Source organism: Canis lupus, chromosome 30 (assembly GCF_048164855.1).
Source record: "Canis lupus baileyi chromosome 30, mCanLup2.hap1, whole genome shotgun sequence".
Taxonomy (NCBI): Eukaryota; Metazoa; Chordata; class Mammalia; order Carnivora; family Canidae; genus Canis; species Canis lupus.
Window position 1 is genome coordinate 8,781,313 of NC_132867.1, and position 25,735 is coordinate 8,807,047.

Below are 25,735 nucleotides of genomic sequence, written 5' to 3' on the forward strand. Positions count from 1 at the left end.
AAGTTTGTAACTGGTTTAATAACCAGCACTAAATATTAAAGTGGATTCTTTGATTGGGAAAGAAAGGCAAAAAGCAATAAAGACTAGAAAGGAATTGAGAAAATCTCCAGAACCATCAACTTTACAGGTAATACGATAGAACTAAATTCATATCTAGCAATCACTAAGAAAGCAAATGAACTAAATACTCCAGTCAAAAGATACAGAGTGTCAGAATAGATTAAAAGAAAAAGACTCATATATAAACTGCTTATAAGAGACTCATTTTAAACCTAAAGCACTTCCAGATTGAAAGTGAGGGGATGGAAAACCATCTATCGTACTAATGGACATCAAAAGAAACCTGGAGTAGCCATACTAGATTTTAAGCCAAAGACTGAAATAAGAGATGAAGAAGGGCACCATATCAAAATAAAAGAGTCTATCCAAAAAGGAGATCTAACAATTGTAAATATTTATGCTCCCAACTTGGGAGGAGCCAAATATGTAAACTGATTAATAATGAACATGAAGAAACTCACTGATAGCAATGCAATAATAGTAGGGGACCTTAACACCACACTTACAGCAATGGACAGATCATCCAAGCTGAAAGTTAACAAGGAAACAATGATTTTGAGTAACACACTGGACTAGATGCAGTTAACAGACATATTTAGAACATTTCATCCTAAAGCAGCAGAATATGCTTTTTTTTTTTTTAGACAAATACACACAGATAAAAGAACATCCTATTAAAGTACTAAGGAATGAATGGGTAAACCAGGATTAAAGGAAGAAAAACAAAAACACAAGGAAGCATATGAAAATGAAAACAAAACAGACCAAAATCTTTGGGATACAGCAAAGGCAGTCATAAGAGGAAAGTGCATAGGCATACAGGCCTTCCTCAGGAGCAAGAAAAGTCTCAAATACACAACCTAATCTTACAAATAAAAGGGCTAAACAAGGAATAGTAAATAAAGCCTAAAGCCAGTAGAAGAAGGAAAATAATAAAGATTAGAGCAGAAATAATGATACAGAAAAAAACAAACCCCACAAAACAAAACAGTAGAACAGATCAATAAAACCATGAGCTGGTTTTTTGAAAGAATTAATAAAAATGATAAAGCCTTAGCCAGACTTCTCAAAAACAAAAGAGAAAAAACAAAATAAAACCATGAATCAGAAAGGAAACATCAAAAATACTACCAGAGAAGTAAAAATAATTTTTTAGAAATAAAAAAATTATAAGAGAATATTATGAAAAATTAAATGACAATGATTTAGGCAATCTGGAAAAAATGGATAAATTCCTAGAAACTTATAAACTACCAAAGCTGAAACAGGAAGAAAGAGAAAACTTAAGGGGACTGATAACCAGCAAAGAAATTGAATCAGTAATCAAAAATCTCCCACAAAATAATTCCAGGACCAGATGGCATCCCAGGGGTATTCTACCAAACAAAGGAGAGTTAATACTTATTTTTCTGAAGCTGTTCCAAAAAATAGAAATGGAAGGAAAACTTCCAAAGTCATTCTATGAGGCCAGAATTATCTTGATTCCAAAACCAGACAAAGACCCCACTAAAAAAGAGAATTACAGGCCAATATCCCAGATGGACATGGATGTAAAAATTCTCAACAAGATACTAGCAAATCAAATCCAACAGTATATTAAAAGGATCATTCACCATGATCAAGTGGGATTTATTCCTGGGCTGAAGGGTGATTGAATATTCACAAATTAGTCAACATGATACACCACATTAATAAAAGAAAGGCTAGGAACCATATGCTTCTTTCAATAGATGCAGAAAAAGCATTTGACAAAGCATTCATTTATGAAAAAAAAAAACCCTCAACAAATCAGGGAGAGAGGGAACATAAATCAACATCATAAAGGCCACATATGAAAGACCTACAGCAAATATCATCCTCAATAAGGAAAAACAGAGCTTTTCCTCAGGAACTCTTCCTCAGGAACAACACAAGGATGTCTGCTGTCACCACTGTTATTTGACATTATACTGGAAATCCTAGCTTCAGCAATTAGACAACAAAAAGAGATAAAAGGCACCCCAATCAGCAAGAAGTCAAACTTTCTTTCTTCACAGACAGCATGATACTCCAGTGGAAAACCTGAAAGATTCCACGAAAAAATTGCTAACACTGACACACAAATTCAGCAAAGTCACAGGATATAAAATCAACATACAGAAGTCTGTTACATTTCTATACACCAATAATGAAGCAGCAGAAAGAGAAATCAAGGAATCAATCCCATTTGCAATTACACCAAAACCCTTTAAGGTACCTGCGAATAAATCTAACAAATGAGGTAAAAGATCTGTACTCTGGAAACTATAAAACACTGATGAAAGAAATTGAAGATGACACAAAGAAATGGAAAAACATTCCATGCTCATGGATGGGAAGAACAGATATTCAAATGTCTCTACTACCCAAAGCAATCTATACATTTAACACAATCCTCATCAAAATACGACCAGCATTTTTCACAGAGTGAAAACAAACAATCCTAAAATCTGTATGGAACCACAGAAGACCCCAAATAGTCAGAATAATCTTGAAAAAGAGAAGCAGAGCTAGAGGTATCAGAATTCTGGACTCCAGCTATATTACAAAACTGAAGTCTGTGAGACAGTATGCGACAGATATAAATGCAGATACATAGATCAATGGAACAGAATAGAAAACCCATAAATTGACCCACAACTATATGGCCAACTAATCTTCAACAAAGCAGGAAACAATATCCAATGGAAAAAAGATAGTCTCTTCAACAAGTGGTGTCGGGAAAACTGGACAGCAAAATAGAGAATGAAACTGGACCACTTTCTTACCATACACAAAAATGAATTCAAAAGAGTGAACGAGGGCAGCCGTGGGGCTCAGAGGTTTAGCGCCACCTTCAGCCCAGGGCCTGATTCTGGAAACCCGGGATTGAGTCCCACATTGGGCTCCCTGCATGGAGCCTGCTTCTCCCTCTGCCTGTGTCTCTGCCTGTCTCTCTGTCTCTCTGTGTCTCTCATGAATAAATAAATAAAATACTAAAAAACTAACAAAAAACCAAAAGGGTGAACGACCTAAGTGTGAGACAAGAAACCATAAAAATTCTAGAGGAGAACACAGGCAGCAACTTCTTTGACCTCAGCTGTAAGAACTTTTTAGTAGACATGTCTCCTGAGGCCAGGAAAACAAAACCAAAAATGTTCTCTTGGGATTTCAGCAAGATAAAAGGAAAGGAAATTGTTTCCTTTGCTGTGCAGGAAACAATCAGCAAAACTAAAAGGCATTCTGTAGGTTGCAACCTACAGAATGCAAGAAGATATTTGCACATGACATATCTGATAAAAGGTTAGTATCCAAACCCTATAAAGAACTTCTCAAACTCAACCCTCAGAAAACCAAATAATCTACTTAAGATACGGGCAGAAGATATAAATACTCATCATCAAAGTAATATAAATCAGAACCACCATGAGATACCATCTCACATCTGTCAGAATAGCTAATCAATAGCACAGGAAACAACAGATGTTGGCAAGGATTTGGATAAAGGGGACCCCCTTACTCTGTTGGTGGGAATGCAAAGTGGTACAGCCACTCTGGAAAACAGTATGGAGGTTATTCAAAAAGTTGAGAATAGAGCTACCCTATGACATGGCAATTGCACTACTAGGTCTTTACACAAAGTATCCAAAAATACTGATTTGAAGGGGCACATGCATCCTGATGTTTACAGCAGCATGATTAACAATAGCCAACTTATGGACAGAGTCCTAACATCCATTGACTGATGAATAGATAAAGAAGAGGTGGAGGAAAAAAAAAAAGGCAGGAGAGCAAGCCATGAGAGACTTTTAACCATAGAGATCTAACTGAGGGTTGATAGAGGGAAGTCATCAGGGGGTGGCCTAAATGGGTTATGGATATTGAAAACACTTTTTGTGTTGAGCACTAGATGTTATATGTAAGTGATGAATGACAAAATTCTACTCCTAAAACCAATATTGTACTGTGTCTAGCTAAGTAGAATTTAAATAAAAATTGGAAAGAAATAATAGTTTTTAATTAAAAACTTTCCATGATTATGTAGGATTGTTAGCCTAAAAAATAAAAATAAACCAACAAATGAATGAATGAATGAATGAATGGGTCAATGATAAGGAGAAAGAAGAAGAACAGTTAAAGCAGAGTAAGAAAAGATGTTCCAGAAATAAGAGATTAAAGTGAAATGATGGAAGTTTTTAATATGATAAGAGATTTTCTCATTACATATAAAATAAGTGGAAACATAAACATCTGAATAAAGGCTGTACTCATATATAATCTAAATAACACTTGCTATTTTCATTTACAAATAGATTTTTTTCTTAAATTTAGCAAATCAGATGCAGACCATTAAGATATAATGATTGGAATACCAGATAGAACATCAGCAGGAACCAAATACCAGGGATTAAAAAGAAAGTAGCTTCATATTTTTAGAATAATTATATTTTAGACTCTGACATCCACGTTTTACAATTCAGTATATTATATAAAAGACCCCAATGGAGAGTATTTATTATGTCTGTTGCACAGAAAATTTAGCATTCCCACTCACTTTTCATAAAAACACATTTGTATAATCTCCGTATAAGAATGTTTTCAAGTAACTGATAAGTGAATGTTCAAGCACATAGTAGGTGCTCAGTTATTTATTTTAAATAGCTTATGCTATATTAGTAAGATTTTTTATTTTGGAGGGCAACCCATTAAATCCCAGATAATAGTATCCAAGTTGTGGTTATTGCTAAAAGCAAATAACATATGTTAGATTTAATGTTGAATATGTGCTATAAGATTACAAACTTTAATGCATAACATCATTGGGATTTTATAGATCAAATTAATTGTGAGTGCATTTTTACCTGTCATCATACAAATTTCTTTCTCTCATGAACAATATAAAGACAGAGTAGTTTAAATATCTAATAGAAAAAAACAAACATATCTTTCCTCATACCTAAATAGCATTATATATTGTTCAGACAGAGCGAAAGGAGGAAAAACATATCTGGTGAGATAAATCTTTACAAATGTATTCTATCATTAAATTTCACTTAATATTGTTGCAATAAAACAAAACTTTTTTTTTTTTTGTCTTGTTTTCCTCTACTTATTTTGAGGATATTTTAACTGAGAGGCAAATACATTTTAACATTTGGACACATACTCTTTACTAAAGTATTCCTGGGCAATATATACTTTGGAGATATGGATCACAGGGTAAGGAAAGAAATAGCTATGAAATTAATAAAAATAATTCGATGAATTTTCTTGACATCTTATTCGACTGTAGATACGACAGCTCAGTTCATTTGGTGCAAACATAGTCAGCAGTGGCGGCTATATTACAAGGTCTGATTCAGACTGATAACTCAAAGAATCTCAGGCAGTTCAACATTTATTTTAGAAATATCAAAAGCAATTAGGTCAAGAGTTTAACATTTCGTTAAAGCACAGTCTATTTGAACTTTTTACACACATAAGAAAAGGATCTCCAATCAATAGATATTTTATTAAGCTCTGGAAATTCCTGCTGATTTTGATACTCAGAGAAGAGAGAAGTTAGAAAATAGAAAATAAGTAAATTTGTAATTATAAGAGCACATTTTAGAAAACTGAGTTCTCATTTCACCTTTATTTTCTTTTCTAGGAAGAACTGCTTAAAGGGCATGGCATAAAATCTGATAAGAAGATATCTTTCTGTTAGGCAAAATGTTTATCAATACTAATGTTATCTTAGCAACCTCCTGTTCTGAAGTACTTAAGAAAATTTATGTACTATGCCTTAGGGGATTATACAAACTGGAAAGCTGTCTTTCTAAGACCCATCTTCAAAGGGGAGACTGGATAACTGAGTTTCCAGAATTCCTTGACAGAAACATAAAGAATCATAGAAAAATGGAGCTTCCAACTCAAAGGGAGGCAAAACATAAGGAAAGATAGGAGCACTAGAACAGATATTCCCTTATCCTTCTGTTCTAGAACAAATTTCCAAAGTCCCTATATACTGAAATTCTACTTAATGGAAAAAAGTACATGCTCTGTAACATGCACTCATCAAGTTTATTCATTTTTAGCAACAAATTAGAAGTGGAATTTATGGTAAATGACTATATGTCTTCAAGATGATGTAGGTCATAAGAACACATAAGTAGAGAGAGAATATAATTTCATCCCATAAGGTTAATGAGTAGGCTTGAATGAAAATGAGCCAGAAATAGAGCCATTGCTCTACTATACCATGTAGGCTTAGCAGAAAAGTATAACAGAATTAGTCAACAGCATAAATCATAATGTAGAATTCACCTATTAGAAGATAGATAATGCTGGAGATATTGGGAGAGTATAAAGTTCGAGAAGAATCTTTCATCAGAAGCCTGGAACTATGCTTTCCTGATAGCCTTCACACTTGTGACAAAAGAGAGTGTTGTATATAACTATATGCATTTTGTGGAATTACTAAAGAGAGTTAGATTGCTTTTATAAAAGAAAGGAAGTCCAATAAGATATATATGGAATAGATGGGAGAGCTCAGGCAGTGCAATTTTCAGCCCCATTTACTCTGCAACCTTCATGGTCTGACGTAAGTACAGGTCAAACAATGGAGCCTATGCTGGGCATTACCACTAGATGCATAGGATTGAACATGCTAGAGACATTAGTTATGGGAGTTAAATTATCAGATAAATGCAAGTGGGCTTTAGAGCATTTGTAGGGCCCATCTTTGAGAGCCTGCATGAAGCCAAACACAAGGAAGGAAGTTTGTCTGGGCCTGATGGTTCCTGGCACTTCCAGCAGGGTGGAAACACTAAGGAAACAATCCATTTCTGAGTAACCTAGGGAAGGATGATACTTCTACTTTGGGCATAAGACAGGGGATCTTTATTATGGATAGTACAGAATTGTTAGAGAAGGTTTGGAAGAATAGCAAACAAGTACTACTGGAAGCCATCTGTGCTAGGGCTGACTAAAATACTGTTAGAGGCCTAAGACCCCCAATCCTATTCCTGACTTCCCCATAAATACTCTCAAATGCATTTCTCTTTCAGAATAACAATCATGTTACAATGAACAAAGGCTATTAGAAAGATATGGGAATATTCATGATTTAAATCAGAGTTTGGCAGATTATGTCTTGTGGAGTAATTCTGCTCCATTACCCATTTTTGAAATAAAAACATAGGGAACATAGGGGGTACCTGGTAGGCTCAGTCAGTTAAGCATCTGCCTTTGGCTCAGGTTATGATCACTGGATCCTGGGATAGAGCACTGCCTTGGACTCCCTGCTCAGTAGGAAGTCTGCTTCTCCCTCTCCCTCTGCCTGCCACTCCCTCTGCTGTTCTCTCTCTCTCTCTCTCTCTCTCTCTTTGTCAAATAAAAGTCTTTGAAAAAATATAGTGGAACCTAGCCATGCTTGTTTATTATGTATTGTCTATGGATGAATTTTTGCTACAATGCCCAGGGTGAATAGCTGTGACAGAGATTGCATGAATCTCCAAATCCTAAAATATTTACTATCTATTCCTTTACAGAAAAAAATGCCAACCATGCATTATATGGTAGAGTCAAACAACAGTTTAAGGGCCCAAGGACAGAGCTCAAACCTGAGAGATTTAATATTCATGAACCATGGTTGGGCTCTTAATCCAAAAGGCAGTGGAGCTGTAATGTGGGCTTACTGGCTAGGCATAAGATGTTGCTAAGGATACCATGGTTTTACTTCCTAATTATTAATGACCAAAAGGGAATATCAGCTGACCTTGATGTAATTTGGGGGTGGGAAACAAGAGAGCAGACGGAGAGTGTCTCACCTTACACACAACTAAATTAGGGATTTAAATTAAATTACCTACAATTAAATACCTACATCAGAAGGTGATAAAAGTATTGTAACATACTTGAACCTATCAATAGCTATACCATCAAAAACTAGTGGTTTCAAAATTCCAATCATGAATTTTGATTGTGATTCTGTGAATTTGCAGTTTTTTCTGGGGCCAGCTAGACAATTCTGCTGATCTCATTCATGTGTCTGTTGGCAACTGAGGATCAATGGCCTCACTCCATGTCTGATAGTTGGCTGGGATGACTTGTTTTACTGGGATGCAGGCTCTTAACCTTCCACAAATTAACCTGGGTTTATTCGTGTTCCAGAGCAAAAGAAAACTTCAAAGCTAAGGCCCTGATGATAATTCTTTGCTTCCATCAAGGTTGCTACTCTTCTGTTGATCATAAACTAAGCAAATGGGCAGGCCAAGAATAAATATGGGTGAGAACTATCCAAAGACATGGATTATTACAACAATTTACCACACAGTATATGTCTAATAAGATACCAAAAGTTGTGAACTGATTATAGGAACCTGGTTTTAAGATGTATAAAAGTCAGTGGGACTTACCCACTGAGGAACTGACAGGAGATGGGGGGACCCACACAGGTACAATAGGGAATGATTTGATTATCAGAGAATCCTTTAACAGTTCAGGGAGAAGTCTCTCCCTCATATGGAGAAAGGGAAAGGAATTTGAAGGAGACACCAGCAACATGGACATTGAGGTGTTTGGGGCACTATCTTGGCACTGGGAGGCAGAGTTCCCTCCTAAATTCCTTAATCTAGAGGTATCAGAATTGGCTAGTTCAGAACCTCTGCAAGGAGAACAGTGTCATGAAAATTGCAATGAATATTCCAAAACAAATGGAAATGATGACATTAGAAATCAAAGAGCAAGAACAAGGATAAACAGAATCCACTATTATCACAGGTGATAACTCTATGCTGAGTGTTCTAGGACATCTTCTTGTACCCATAACACACCTAGTGAATGGCATATGTAGTACTCTTATTCTGATTTTTATGTGTAGTAATCCAAATACTCATGGGAAGTTTCTGTGTCCACTCTAGAGATACTCAAAGATTTTAAATATCCCCATGGGAGGCAGCATATGAATGCTTATTCTGTCATATTTAGTTATAAAGGCCACATACAAAATGTAGGGAATAATCCAGGGAGTGGGCAGGGGACTGGGTGGGGGGGTGGTGGCGGGAGAGGATTGCAGACAAATTTAGAGTATAACTTTAAGTTCTCCAAGACCTATTTGGTAAAATCTGAAAGAAATAACTGTTAGTTGTAGTTATTTCCACTTGCATGTACCATTGACAATAAAACTGAAGTTCAGGGATAAATTTGGTCTAGGGTTCTACACATAATAATCAAATATTATAAGCTCTTACCAGTTACTATTCTCATTTCTTAATTAGCATTATCTAGACCCCTTATCTTTAAAGATTCTAATCTAGTTGTGGAATGAGGCTGGAGGCTGTGATTGCTTCTAAAACCAATTCTGTTGATTCTAATGTGTTGTCATTTAAATTAATCCTTATTATATTCTATACAGGAGACACTATGATAGTCCATTTTCAAGGTGCAAAAATTGAAACAGAATGAGGTAATAGGGTGCCCCAGATCATCTAGTTTATTATAGAACTATCCTTCATTACAGAACTAGTAAGCATCAGTGGTAGGATTTGAACCTAGGGAACCTGATTACAGAACTTTGACCACTGGGATCCCTGGGTGGCTCAGCGGTTTAGCGCCTGCCTTTGGCCCAGGGCGCGATCCTGGAGACCCGGGATCGAATCCCACATCGGGCTCCTGGTGCATGGAGCCTGCTTCTCCCTCTGCCTATGTCTCAGCCTCTCTCTCTCTCTCTCTGTGACTATAATAAATAAGTAAAAAAAAAAAAAAAAAGAAGAACTTTGACCACTACTCTCTCTCCTGACCAAAAACGTTTAATGTTTATCTCAAAGCTTTTTTTTTTTTTTTTCCTTTTAACTGCACTACTTTCTGGAAATCAAAGTCTAGACTATTTTAACATTTAGTAACACATTTCTGAGTGACAGATGTTGCCAGTTTCCTTTTTGGTCAGGATGAGGCACTGAAAGTTTAGACATCTTCAGCCTACATTTGTAATCATCTAAGTCTCTACAGCAGTACTACAGAAGTGTTAATATGTAGCATCCCCAGTAACTGAGAGGCTTTGGATTTCAAGATGTTGCCCAGATCATAGATGATTAGTGTGTAGCAAAGGCTCCGAGTAGGTTTTCTCTCAGAATAACCCAAGGAGTTATAACTACAAAGCTTTGGGACACATACAGAGTTCAACTGGATACCATTTTGACATTCATGGGTAAAATGACAAAATAATGTAAGAAGCATAAATAGATTATTTATATCAACTAGGCATTAGAGGCAGTAGGGTTGCATTTACAGACCCTTATTTGATTTGAATATTAGGTCATGATGACTCAAATATGGTGATGGGACCACCCATTTCTTTATGTTTATTAGTCTATGATATGATGACTATAAGTGGCTCAGCATGGTAGTTAGGGAAATGAATAAAAATGTATTGATGTTCATAATTGTAAATTATGGGCCAGATTGAATCTCTAAGAAATAATCTCAGAGAGCCCCCCAATTTTGCATGAGGAGGTCAACATTTTTTAAGATAATTTTTATTAATGAGTCATTATTATTAGTAACTCCTGTGAGATTTAGAATTTAGTATGGAAATGAATTAAAACAAATCTGTAGTGTTAGTATTTTTGTATTAAGCTCAGAAACTATGTACATTTGCTACTTGAGCATTTACAGTTTATTGTAAAATTTTTGACATTTTAGCATTCAAACTGATTCTTATAATTTCAATTTTAATAAGCATAATTGAAAAAGTTAACATAGATTTACTAATTTAATATTCAGTACACATTTAAGGGAACTTATGGTTTAACTTACTATGTTAAATTTATAGAAGTTATTTAAGTACTCAGGAAGGTTTTATTTGTTAATTAGACAATTGGAATACTTAAAAAGAAATTGAATATATTAAATTTATAAATATAGTTTAGAATGTTGAAGGTGTTTAATTAACTGAGTTTGTAAATGTGACCAAACACTCTTAAAGGCCCATTATTATAAGTAGTGAAATTTTACTAGACTTAGCAATACAACATTCATATACAGCTTAAAAGCTTAAGAGCTAGTTTTGGGGTTTGTAGCTTTAATAAATTGAATATTAGTTTCAAAACCAATGTAAACTTAAATAATATTCTGAACATAAAAACCTCCTTTGAGAACATAAATAATTTTTCAATAATACCTAATTTTGCAGTATTTTGGGGAAATCTATGACATAGTAGCTTTACCCTATGGCTAGTTTTTCCCTCTGGTTCCAAGAGTGTATTCTTACTCTATCAATGCACCCCCCCCCCCAAAAAAAAAAAAAAACCTGAAGAGAAAAGCCCCACAACAACCCTATATTAAGTCCTAGCACTTGGTATGGCTATATCAAACCCTATATCATCCTTTTAACCATTCTTTTTTTTTAAGACTATTTATTTATTCATGAGAGACACAGAGAGGCAGAGACACAGGCAGAGGGAGAAGTAGGCTCCATGCAGGGAGCCTGATGCAGGGCTCAATCCGCAGACCTCAGAATCACCCCTTGAGCCAAAGGCAGACTCTCAACCATTGAACCACCCTGGCGTCCCTTAACCATTCTTTCTGAAGGACTTGATTGTTTCTGCAGAAGTTCATGGACTCCCTGCTTCAAACTAAACAAATCTAACAGAACCAGAGCTTTCCCACCCATTTCCTAACTCCTTGATCACTAAATGACGATGGTTTATCTTATCCAGCACATCAGCCATGCTAGATATAAATGGTTTCCTGGGTACAGAGTGAAACCACTCAGTTGCATGGGATCATTATTTAAACCCCACTTGGCTTTTCTCACCAGTGCTTTATGGCCTCTGCCTTGACTCTCCCCTCCCCCACAATACATCCATTATCTACAGTTGAGGTTTTGGTAGTACATATATCTCACACTATAAGAGAAAAAATACATTTTCCAGGAATGTTAACATATGTATGGGGAAATTAACATCATTAACAATTGAGATAAACAATCCATCTCCAGTGTCATCAGGCAAAGCAATTGCTACCTTGACCAAGAATATGCTAATAGACTCCTAATTAGATTTAATTGGCTTTCTCATACTCATTTTTGATCAAATCAACAGATAATTAATTATTCATTATATGTAAGGTACTCTTTTTATAACTTACCTGGTCAAGATAGCATTATTTAAAAAATCATTTAATTATTGCCCTCTTTCTAAATAATAATTCCAAAATCTTGTGAGTGCCTACAAGGGCCTACAGAATTTGGTGTACATCAACAGTGCCCACCTTACCTCTTATCATGTGATCCCTGGTTGTTTTTCAATACTGTGAATAACTATACCTCTATACCTCTGACTAAATCTGTAATTTTTGCACCTTCCCATCAGTCATCCACACGTGAGGCTTAAGAGCTCCAACTTTGTAAATATCTTTGTGATTGCATTACTAAAAAGGTTTACCTGTTGATTTTCTGTTTGGACACAGTTTTCCATGGGTTCCTCATATTTCTGAATGGTTTAGGCCATCTGAGGAAATAATACATTTAAATAGCAAACTGCCTTGGAAGCTGGAGATAATGTTATCCCTCCAGGGAGATGTGGAGATGCACCTACTCAGAGATATCTCATGGCACTAAAAATTTTCTTTTCCAAAGACATTTACTTAAATCCTAGGATAATAAGCCTATAGAGGGGTCCCATCTCTCCCAAAGGTGATTTGCCTTCTCACTGTCTCAGCAGAAAGGACAATAAATATATATGTACCAGTAGCCCTACAAAAACTGACAGTTTCCAAAAATCTTGGATATCCCTCATGTGATGCACCTCACTGTACATACAGAAAACAACAGACCCTCATGGCATCCCCCTATGGGAATTGGGACATGGGATTGAGCGAGATGTTGCTCTAATTTTGTTGTGAAAAATAAACTCTGTCTTTGACCCAGAGACACTGAGTTTCGTGTGCATGTGTGTAACATATATAATGTATATACACATATATATATATTAAATTTTTCTGACAATATATTCCTTTCTATATTGTAATCACCTTAAGAACCTTATATTATTTGGATTTTTATTCCTCATTTATATATAATGTCCCGAGAAAAGGAACTCAGGAAATACATGGATAAATATATGTATCTTCACAAGTGTTAGGAATTCCTATCTTATGTACCACAGAGTACAGATGTCTATAAAGACAAAGAATGTATAAGAATCAGTCCAGAGAATTTATATATGCAAAGATTATAACTTCATTTCTTCTCAGTTAGAATAGTTCTGACTCAAAAACCCATTTTTCTGCTAAGTTTCTGAAATATTTTATCTTGGTTATTATTGAGACCATCTTCATTCTCCTGGGGCCATATCAGAATGCCTGGGTTTATTTAATATCATGAAAATGAAGTAGATAAGTCTGATATTTCATTTACCTAAGTTACTACTGACAATTTCATTGCCCCAGCTTTCCATGGAATCTGGTGAATTTCTGCCTCCATGCCACAATTGGACTTCCTAACTTTTGTAGGGCAGAGAAACACCTGCACCTAGGTCCTACACAGCCCCTATCGCTGAAGTTTGCTTCCTCCTTTCATCTCAGTCTCAGAACAGTAAAGTCCATGATGCCTAATGAAATCTTATCTGTGGGATCAAAGTCTAGAAACAAATCCAGGAGGCTCTAGTCTAGCCCTGGAAAGAGAGCTGAGCGGTTATGATATCTGTTGATATCAGAGGAAGACAAGATATGGAGGAAGATAAGGGAGAAAAAAAATATATATATAGCTAACAGAGGAAGAGAGGGGAGGAGGAGGAGGAAGAAGAGAAGGAGGAGGAGGAGGAGGAGGAGGAAGAGGAGGAGGAGGAGGAGGAGGAGGAGGAGGAGGAGGAGGAGGAGGAGAAAGGAGGAAGGAAAAGAAGAGACTGAGAGAGATTGGAGACCAGGTTCCTGCTCCTTCCAGCACCCCTCAGCCTCACATGTGTGCACTTCAGGGGCACTACAGGGACTGGCCGTTTAGTAGGACCTCCTCTTGACCTTTGTCCTACACAGTGTCCTGGACCATCCACAGCCAAACCTTCACATAGAAGTGTGCTAGGCTCCTGCAGAGTAAGGTCTTTCAAATTCTGAGTTCCCATAGTACCTGCAGCACCACCTGAACACACTGTGTAGGTCCATCTATCTCAGAGGTCTGTGCCCTGGAGCTTTATTTCTTGGGGTCTGCCTAATGCAAATACCCTGTGTCCTGAGCCTGGAATACGCCATGGCAACTTCCCTCCTTCTGCATACTACCCACAGCCTTGGCTCACCTGAGCCCTGGGGTGTTCTTTGCCTGTTGAGTAACTATGAACCGGTTCCCCAGTAAACAGCAGCATCATCCAGAGGGCTACAATCACAACTTTCTGCATGAAGTCTGAAAGCCCTTCCAAGTTCCTTCTTTAGGAACCCTTCCCTCAGACTTAGGATGCTTTTTTTTTTTTTTGACTTAGTATACTTTTGAGAATTCCTTTCCATCTTCAGAATTATTCTATCATGACTTAATCATTCTTTATATTAAGTGTTCTTCATTTAAATTACTGATTGAACCCTGGCTGATATATTAGTCTTTTAATATGCCTTGTCCAAAAGCTAAATAACTGGATAACTAGCTCCCTATCACTGAGGAAAAATTCTACAGGTAAACTAATATCTAGAAGAAATATCTGCTGCTAAGAACCCAGCCATATGTTTCTCCTGATATATAGTATGATCATTGTCCTGAGAGATGGTATTCTGCAGACTGCAGATTCAGACAGAAAGGTTTTTATAGATATTCCTCCCTCTGAAAGACTTCACAGGTGTTAGCAATATACCTGTCTTCAGGAGGCAAGCTGAATATCATCTCACACATTTCTACATATAAAACACTCAGAATAAGCGTAATATCAATACATTCAGAAAAATTAGAAGTGATCCACAGGAAAGAAATGTAGTGTGTGTGGGAAGGGAGGGAATTTTTCAGACCTAATGTTGCCTATTTTCATTTTTCAATAGAGAAAAAAAAGTATCACCATTGTCCATTAACCTTAAAATTGGTGATGTAACATGAGTAAGAATTATACTTCATACAGAATACTTTTTAAAAAAGATTTTATTTATTCATTCATGAGAGACATAGAGAGAGAGAGAGAGAGAGAGGCAGAGACAGACATAGGCAGAGGGAGAAGCAGGATTTCTGAGGGGAGCCGGATGTGGGACTCAGTCCCAGCACCCCCGGATCATGCTGAGCAAATGGTAGATGCTCAACCACTGAGCCACCCAGGTGCCCCCAGAATACTTTTTAAATAATATATTCATGGGTGGTTCAATCGGTTAAGCATCCAATTCTTGATTTTGTCTCGGGTCATGATCAGGATTGTGGAATCAAGCCTGGCGTCAGGTCCCGCAATCAGCAAGGAGTCGGCTTGAGATGTTCTCTCTCCCTCTGCCGCTGGCCCTCCCTGCATCTCACGGTCTAAAATAAATATATAAATCTTTAAAAAATATTAGCTTGACTCAATAAACTCCTTTTTAATAATTTATATTCGTCTTACAAGCATATTTGCCCTCTAAATACTGAAATTTAAACATCATCCTAAGGGCAGACCAGGTGGCTCAGAGGTTTAGCGCTGCCTTCAGCCCAGGGACTGATCCTGGAGACCCGGGATCGAGTCCCACGTCGGGCTCCCTGCATGGAGCCTGCTTCTCCCTCTGCCCCTCTGTGTCTCTTATGAATAAATAAATAAAATCTTAAGAAAAATAATAAATAAACATCCTAGCTAGTAGATAATAATCTGGGATAGATTACATGAATGGATATAGACTTACACAGACATAGATATATTTCTAAATTACCAAAACTGAAGGAAAATATTTACTGGTTTGAATGGACACTTAACCTTATAGCCAAAACTATTTCTTCAAAATCACAAGTCTAATTATAAATTAGGAATTATTTAATCTTCTTGAATATTTATTTGGATATATTTTCATTCAGCTATCAGACTCTGGATAAATTTGTATAATGTGATGAGAGGAGTGATTTCATTAAAATTTGCATTGAACTGAAATCATAAGGCCAGGTTAAATCTCTAATTGATTTGGATTCCACACATTAAAGATCTGTGAAAATATAGAAACAGATTGTAGTTAAAAGTAAGGTGTGCTTAAAAAGTCAAAGTATGTGATATAGAGGAAGAAACAGGAAACTAGGAACTAGGAAAGAGACAGTTTCTAGTTCTCAGTGATGTTCATTTGTGTTATTTTACATAAATAATTAGTGTTCACTAAATTTGGGTATTTGGTGGACTACTGTGTCAAGAAGCTGTTAGCCATTTGTTGCACTTGTTATTTGAAATAAAGACACAATCCTACTTTTAACATATTGCATACTTCAAATTTATTTTTTACCCCAATTAACCTAAATTAGCTGTGAGATTTAATTATTGGCCTGATGATCTTCCGATTGAGTACCACTTACTGCTTTGTCTTCAAGATATAACTGCCAGTTACACAGCACCACTATATCTTACAGGCATTATTTATTTGAAAAACACCACTGCTATTTGAACCTTGTTTTAATTAGAATGCAAAAATATATTAATGGTAAACTGCATAAATACAATTTGAATATACTTTATGTGAAATGTTTTATTTCCCAAGTTTAGTGTTTCAAGCTTATGTCCATTATCATTATTTTGGTTTTACTATCAAGAAACTATAAAACTGGGATCAGATTTTTATTTTGTAGCAAAATTTAGAGAAGAAAATGAAAATATATCTTTAAAAAATATATCTTTAAAAAACTTCTTTAGGAATGTGTTCCTTGAAAATTCTTAGATATCTTTAAATTACTTCTGCCAAATACACTAAAAGCTAATCCATAGTACAGTATTTTCCAAGAGCTATGAATATATCTTGCTGAAAAATAGAGCAGGAAAGAGAAAGAGTTTTTTTATAATTATTTTTAAAATTAAATTGTTGAGAGTTTAGCTCCTAATTACCATATATTTAGAAATGAATTCTGGATAAATAAATTGGAATTCATAGAGCATCATTTTCAACTAAAAACCTAATGCTGAGAAATGTCCATAGTAAAGACAATCAATTAGAAAATAAAATAGTTTAGATTTAGTCTTTAACTGTGAAAGTTAGTTAATTTTGAAATTTAATTTGTTTTAGCAATGTAGTTGAAAAATGAATACAAATGTACTGGGGATTTTTTTAAAGATTTTATCTATTCATTCATGAGAGACAGAGACAGAGAGGCAGAGACACAGGCAAAGGGAGAAGCAGGCTCCCTGAAGGGAGCCCAATGTGAGACTCAATCCTGGATCCCAGTATCACTACCTGAGTCAAAGGCAGACAGCTCAACCCCTGAGCCACACAGGCATGCCTATTGGGGTTGTTAAAAAGTGTTTGAACTGCACAACTTAATCCATTTTATGTAAACTTAACTCTGATATTTCAGTAGTGGTCAATATGACTATAGAAATTGAGGTTTATTTTATATATTCAATTATCAAGGAAGAGCTCCTTTAAATATTATTTTCCAGTAATATAAACAGTTTATAAAATCTATTAAGGAGTTTAACATATATATTAAAATTTCGATTCATTTAACACCCAAATTAGCTAATATTCCCATGTAACTACTACCAATGTCAAAATAGAACATTTTATCACCCCAAAATATTGTCCTATGCTTATTTTCAGGCAATTTTAATGTCTTCTTTTAGGCCCAGGCAAAAATTGACCTGTTATTATTCACTATGTATTATTTTTACCTGCTCTGGAATTTCACATAAATTTAATTTTATAATGTAGTCTCTATTGCTCAGCAAAATATGCTTGAGATGAATTCAAGGTGTCACATATTCTGGTAAATTTGTTTCTTTTTCATTGTTAATTACCACTAGATTCCATTATTTAATTCATTTAACTTGTTAATGCACAGTTGTATTAGTTTTATTTTTTTACCTTTATGAATAAAGCTGCTATAAGCTCTTTTGTACGACTTTTTATAGTTATAGTTTTCATTTTTATGTTAAATAACTAAGTGGAATTTGGGGGGTTGTATGGTAATTATATCTCTAACTTTAGAACAAGCTGCCAAATATTCCATTTTCTAGTGAGATCTAAAATTAGGCAGGCAGTTCAGGGTAGCTTAGAAGAACTACTAGATACCAGTGAATGACCCAACATAAAATTTCTTTACAGGAAGAAGAAATGTGTTCCAAGAAAAAAAATAAAAGCCCAGAATATGGTTTTTATGGGAGAAGGCTTGATCTAGGAGTGTGTGTCTAAGGATGAATCACATCAGAACCCAGATATTTGAATACATGTTCTCTGAGCAAATCTTAGGTAGTTAGTTGAGTTAGTTTATGAATCCATTGCAGGTGTTGGATAGCCTGATCTAGGGTTGTTCTAAAGAATTACTCATGATAATGCAGCGCCCTGAGTCTCAATAGTGATGCTGTGGTAGCAGTAAAAAACAAAACAAAACAAAACAAACAAAACCCAGAAAATTTAGAATAAATATAACAAAACAAAGTAAAAATTGAACAAACAAACAAAAACACCACTATGGTGAGCTAGCTAAACACTAATGCTCCTCACGTGTCACATCTCCAGATGATTATGCCCCTTTATGGATTTAGTATACCGTAGGATTTTGGGTTTTTTGATAATTTAAAATAAATCTCAAGAGGGGGGGATCATTGGAATTCTTAATAAGAATAAAAAAGATTCAATATTGCTCATGCGTGGAATTTATGAACATGTGACAAGTTGATTAAAACAGAATAAAAAAAGATTCACTTCCAGAAGAAGAGCAATCAAGAAAAGAAAACTTGTATAGGAAATGCAAACCATAATCTTTGGGATTGATTGTATCTGGCCTTGAATCACTACCACTTACTCTAGGCAAATTATTTAAGCTACGGAGTTATCTTTTGATAGCTAAACTGGAAAATTAATGTAATTAATCAGAGATGACCTTAAAACAAATAAAAGATACTAAGTCTACTTTAAACATGGTAACATTTTTAAAGAAAGCTTTCTTTTTCAAAGGGGTGGAATAGAAACAGAAACAGAAAAAAAAAATGAGTCATAGGGACATTCAGCAGTGCCTCACCAGGGTCTGCTATGTCGAACAAAGAGTAATGAATTCATGCCAACTGTACAATTTGTATTAACCATGTTTATGTCATCTTTAAACTTGATAAACTCAACATGCACAAGTTGGACATGTTTTTATTCTGGACAACACAATATGTCTGAGACACCCTGTCTTGGTGCTACATAGTGTGGTATGCTCTCTCCTTATGGGTACTGGGCATAATAAAATGGTAATTGTCTCCTGACAATTACACCTCATATTTCCTAATATTTTATATTTTATATTTAGGAACAATGGTGTAGTTTTAACTACTGCTGTACATCAAAGCCTATAAAGAACAAACCAACTCCCATAATCCAATTTCTTTGCTCAACTTTTTTTTTTTCTTTTTTTAAATCTTTTTTTTTTAATTTTTATTTATTTATGATAGTCACACAGAGAGAGAGAGAGAGGCAGAGACACAGGCAGAGGGAGAAGCAGGCTCCATGCACCAGGAGCCCAACGTGGGATTCGATCCCGGGTCTCCAGGATCATGCCCTGGGCCAAAGGCAGGCGCTAAACCGCTGCGCCACCCAGGGATCCCTCAACTTTGTTTTTAATATAACCTCTCATTTGGTTTGTTGATAAAGAACTAATTAGATTTTTGGTCTTTTAACAGTTTTTTCTTCTTATGTATTATTTTAACAGATTTTAATTTTTATACATAGTTTTTTGTAAGTTAAGCTATATACAAGTCTGCCCAAGGAGACGGACTTATTCTGATAAATTTTGGCTGAGGGTAATTTGAACAGTAGCCATCTAACCATTACTGCCATATTGGGGTCATTTGTGGCAATCAGCTACTTTTCCCTTGGTTTGCTGCAGGAGCAAATTATTATTATATTATTATAAGCATATAATTATAATTAATTCACCAACCAGAAGTAAAGAAAGATTAAAGTTAATACAATCAATGTTTTAATTCACATAGATAATATGAATGTACCATTTACCAAGTGATTTCTGTACAATCAGATTGGTTATTCTGCTCTCTACCATCATGAGCCCTAAATACTTTAAACTAATTGTTTTCCAATATAACTTTACAATGCATTTCCTACTTGTGAATAGAATGCATATAGATTTGTTTACAAATATCACCTCAAACAATATCATTACAGTAATAAACAATAAAAGACATTCTTAGTATTGTGTCAATGTTAAAGAATTACATGGACTCTGGTGATCCTCAGTAGTAGAAAGTATAACACCTAAAATGATTTCAAATATTTCATATTGAAAGTTAACCTCTGGGATGCCTGGTTGGCTCAGCGGTTGAGCACCTGCATTTGGCTCAAGGACTGATCCCAGCATCTGGGATCGAGTCCTGCATCCGGCTCCCTGCAAAGATCCTGTTTCTGCCTCATTCTGTGTGTCTCTCATGAATAAATAAATTAAAAAAAAAGAAAGAAAGAAAGAAAGAAAGAAAGAAAGAAAGAAAGAAAGAAAGAAAGAAAGAAAGAAAGAAAGAAAGTTAATCTCTGAAAAATCTACATTAGGCAATGGAAAAAGAGGTTTCCAGCATAAAGATATGCCTATGTTACAATATTCATTATATTCATTAATTACCATATAAATTATAATGATAAAAATTAGAAATTATGAGAAACACAAATTTGAACATGAATACTGACTTGTTGTCTTATATTTAATGCATTTAATTTATATATAGCTATATATATTTTTTATTTTTTTATAATAAATTTATTTTTTATTGGTGTTCAATTTACCAACATACAGAATAACACCCAGTGCTCATCCCGTCAAGTGCCCCCCTCAGTGCACATCACCCATTAACCCCTACCCCCCGCCCTCCTCCCCTTCCACCACCCCTAGTTCATTTCCCAGAGTTAAGAGTCTTTATGTTCTGTCTCCCTTTCTGATATTCCCCACACATTTCTTCTCCCTTCCCTTATATTCCCTTTCACTATTATTTATATTCTCCAAATGAATGAGAACATACAATGTTTGTCCTTCTCCGATTGACTTACTTCACTCAGCATAATACCCTCCAGTTCCATCCAAATTGAAGCAAATGGTGGGTATTTGTCGTTTCTAATGGCTGAGTAATATTCCATTGTATACATACACCACATCTTCTTTATCCATTCATCTTTCAATGGACACGGAGGCTCCTTCCACAGTTTGGCTATTGTGGACATTGCTGCTAGAAACATCGGGGTGCAGGTGTCCCTGCGTTTCATTGCATCTGTATCTTTGGGGTAAACCCCCAACAGTGCAATTGCTGGGTCATAGGGCAGGTCTATTTTTAACTCTTTGAGGAACCTCCACACAGTTTTCCAGAGTGGCTGCACCAGGTCACCTTCCCACCAACAGTGCAAGAGGGTTCCCCTTTCTCCGCATCCTCTCCAACATTTGTGGTTTCCTGCCTTGTTAATTTTCCCCATTCTCACTGGTGTGAGGTGGTATCTCATTGTGGTTTGGATTTGTATTTCTCTGATGGCAAGTGATGCAGAGCATTTTCTCATGTGCATGTTGGCCATGTCTATGTCTTCCTCTGTGAGATTTCTCTTCATGTCTTTGCCCATTTCATGATTGGATTGTATGTTTCTTCGGTGTTGAGTTTAAGAAGTTCTTTATAGATCTTGGAAACTAGCCCTTTATCTGATAACGTGATTTGCAAATATCTTCTCCCATTCTGTAGGTTGTCTTTTAGTTTTGTTGACTGTATCCTTTGCTGTGCAAAAGCTTCTTATCTTGATGAAGTCCCAATACTTCATTTTTGCTTTTGTTTCTTTTGCCTTCGTGGATTCGTGGATGTATCTTGCAAGAAGTTACTGTGGCTGAGATCAAAAAGGGTGTTGCCTGTGTTCTCCTCTAGGATTTTGATGGAATCTTGTCTCACATTTAGATCTTTCATCCATTTTGAGTTTATCTTTGTGTATGGTGCAAGAGAGTGGTCTAGTTTCATTCTTCTGCATGTGGATGTCCAATTTTCCCAACACCATTGATTGAAGAGACTGTCTTTCTTCCAGTGGATAGTCTTTCCTCCTTTATCGAATATTAGTTGACCATAAAGTTCAGGGTCCACTTCTGGGTTCTCTATTCTGTTCCATTGATCTATGTGTCTGTTTTTGTGCCAGTACCACACTGTCTTGATGACCACAGCTTTGTAGTACAACCTGAAATCTGGCATTGTGATGCCCCCAGATATGGTTTTCTTTTTTAAAATTCCCCTGGCTATTTGGGGTCTTTCCTGATTCCACACAAATCTTAAAATAATTTCTTCTAACTCTCTGAAGAAAGTCCATGGTATTTTGATAGGGATTGCATTAAACGTGTATATTGCCCTGGGTAACATTGACATTTTCACAATATTAATTCTGCCAATCCATGAGCATGGAATATTTTTCCATTTCTTTGTGTCTTCCTCAATTTCTTTCAGAAGTGTTCTATAGTTTTGAGGGTATAGATCCTTTGGTTAGGTTTATTCCTAGGTTTCTTATGCTTTTGGGTGCAATTGTAAATGGGATTGACTCCTTGATTTCTCTTTCTTCAGTCTCATTGTTAGTGTATAGAAATGCCACTGATTTCTGGGCATTGATTTTGTATCCTGCCACGCTACCGAATTGCTGTATGAGTTCTAGCAATCTTGGGTGAAGTCTTTTGGGCTTTCTATGTACATTATCATATCATCGGCAAAGAGGGAGAGTTTGCCTTCCTCTGTCAGTTTAAATGCCTTTAATGTCTTTTTGTTGTCTGATTGCTGAGGCTAGGACTTCCAGTACTATGTTGAATAGCAGTGGTGAGAGTGGACATCCCTGTCTTGTTCCTGATCTTAGGGGAAAGGCTCCCAGTGCTTCCCCATTGAGAATGACATTTGCTGTGGGCTTTTCATAGATGGCTTTTAAGATGTCGAGGAATGTTCCCTCTATCCCTACACTCTGAAGAGTTTTGATCAGGAATGGATGCTGTATTTTGTCAAATGCTTTCTCTGCATCTAATGAGAGGATCATATGGTTCTTGGTTTTTCTCTTGCTGATATGATGAATCACATTGATTGTTTTACGAGTGTTGAACCAGCCTTGTGTCCCGGGGATAAATCCTACTTGGTCATGGTGAATAATTTTCTTAATGTATTGTTGGATCCGATTGGCTAGTATCTTGTTGAGAATTTTTGCATCCATGTTCATCAGGGATATTGGTGTAATTATCCTTTATGGTGGGGTCTTTGTCTGGTTTTGGAATTAAGGTGATGCTGGCCTCGTAGAACGAATTTGGAAGTACTCCATCTCTTTCTATCCTTCCAAACAGCTTTAGTAGAATAGGTATGGTTTCTTCTTTAAACGTTTGATAGAATTCCCCTGGGAAGCCATCTGGTCCTGGACTCTTGTGTCTTGGGAGGTTTTTGATGACTGCTTCAAGTTCCTCCCTGGTTATTGGCCTGTTCAGGTTTTCTATTTCTTCCTGTTCCAGTTTTGGTAGTTTGTGGCTTTCCAGGAATGCGTCCATTTCTTCTAGATTGCCTAATTTATTGGCGTATAGCTGTTCATAATATGTTTTTAAATCGTTTGTATTTCCTTGGTGTTGGTAGTGATCTCTCCTTTCTCATTCATGATTTTATTAATTTGAGTCTTCTCTCTCTTCTTTTTAATAAGGCTGGCTAATGGTTTATCTATCTTATTAATTCTTTCAAAGAACCAACTCCTGGTTCTATTGATCTGTTCCACAGTTCTTCTGGTCTCGATTTCGTTGAGTTCTGCTTGAATCTTTATTAACTCTCTTCTTCTGCTGGGTGTAGGATCTATCTGCTGTTTTTTCTCTAGCTCCTTTATGTGTAAGGTTAGCTTTTGTATTTGAGTTCTTTCCAGTTTTTGAATGGATGCTTGTATTGCCTTGTATTTCCCCCTTAGGACTGCTTTTGCTGCATCCCAAAGATTTTGAACGGTTGTATCTTCATTCTCATTAGTTTCCATGAATCTTTTTAATTCTTATCTAATTTCCTGGTTGACCCTTTCATCTTTTAGCAGGATGGTCCTTAACCTCCATGTGTTTGAGGTCCTTCCAAACTTCTTGTTGTGATTTAGTTCTAATTTCAAGGCATTATGGTCTGAGAGTATGCAGGGGATGATCCCAATCTTTTGGTATCGGTTCAGACCCGATTTGTGACCCAGTATGTGGTCAATTCTGGAGAAAGTTCCATGTGCACTTGAGAAGAATGTGTATTCAGTTGAGTTTGGATGTAAAGTTCTGTAGATATCTGTGAAATCCATCTGGTCCAGTGTATCATTTAAAGCTCTCGTTTCTTTGGAGATGTTGTGCTTAGAAGACCTATTAAGGTAGAAAGAGCTAGATTGAAGTCACCAAGTATAAGTGTATTATTATCTAAGTATTTCTTCACTTTGGTTATATATTGATTTAAATATTTGGCAGCTCCCACATTCGGGGCATATATATTGAAGATTGTTAAGTCCTCTTGTTGGATAGATCCTTTAAGTATGATAGAGTGTCCTTCTTTATCTCTCACTACAGTCTTTTGGGTAAATTTTAGTTTGTCTGATATTAGGATGGCTACCCCTGCTTTCTTTTGAGGACCATTTGAATGGTAAATGGTTCTCCAACCTTTTATTTTCAGGTTGCAGGTGTCCTTATGTCTAAAATGAGTCTCTTGTAGACAGCAAATAGATGGGTCCTGCTTTTTTATCCAGTCTGAAACCCTGCGCCTTTTGATGGGGTCATTAAGCCCGTTCACGTTCAGAGTTACTATTGAGAGATATGAGTTTAGTGTCATCATGGTATCTATTCAATCCTTTTTTTTGTGGATTGTTCCACTGAACTTCTTCTTAAAAGGGGATTTTAAGAGTCCCCCTTAAAATTTCTTGCAGAGCTGGTTTGGTGGTCACATATTCTTTCAGTTCCTGCCTGTCTTGGAAGCTCTTTATCTCTCCTTCCATTCTGAATGAGAGCCTTGCGGGATAAAGTATTCTTGGTTGCATGTTCTTCTCATTTAGGACCCTGAATATATCCTGCCAGCCCTTTCTGGCCTGCCAGGTCTCTGTGGAGAGGTCTTCGGTTACCCTAATACTCCTCCCCATAAAAGTCAGGGATTTCTTGTCTCTTGCTGCTTTAAGGATCTTCTCTTTATCCCTGGAATTTGCAGGCTTACCTACTAAATGTCGAGGTGTTGAACGGTTTTTATTGATTTTAGGGGGGGGATCTCTCTATTTCCTGGATCTGAATGCCTGTTTCCCTTCCCAGATTAGGAAAGTTTTCAGCTATGATTTGTTCAAATACATATTCTGGCCCTTTGTCCCTTTCGGTGCCCTTGGGAACCCCAATTAAACGTAGATTTTTCTTCCTCAGGATGTCGGTTATTTCCCTTAATCTATCTTCATGGTCTTTTGTTTGTCTCTTTTTTCCTCAGTTTCCGTCTTTGCCATCAACTTGTCTTCTATGTCAGTCAGTCGTTCTTCCACCTCGTTAACCCTCGTCGTTAGGACTTCTAGTTTGGATTGCATCTCATTCAATTGATTTTTAATTTCTGTCTGATTAGATCTAAATTCTGCAGTCATGAAGTCT

At 36.2% G+C, this 25,735-nt stretch overlaps 1 long non-coding RNA gene across 3 annotated transcripts in view; it reads left to right on the plus strand.

The window, feature by feature from the left end:
• The window catches only part of LOC140621837 (uncharacterized), a 31,592-nt gene extending 24,202 nt beyond the window's left edge, over positions 1–7,390 (plus strand). For all 3 annotated transcript variants that reach the window (XR_012021562.1, XR_012021561.1, XR_012021563.1), the window contains one exon: positions 5,708–7,390. This is a non-coding gene — a long non-coding RNA (uncharacterized lncRNA). The remainder of the gene's footprint in view (positions 1–5,707) is intronic.
• The last annotated feature ends 18,345 nt before the right edge of the window (positions 7,391–25,735 follow it).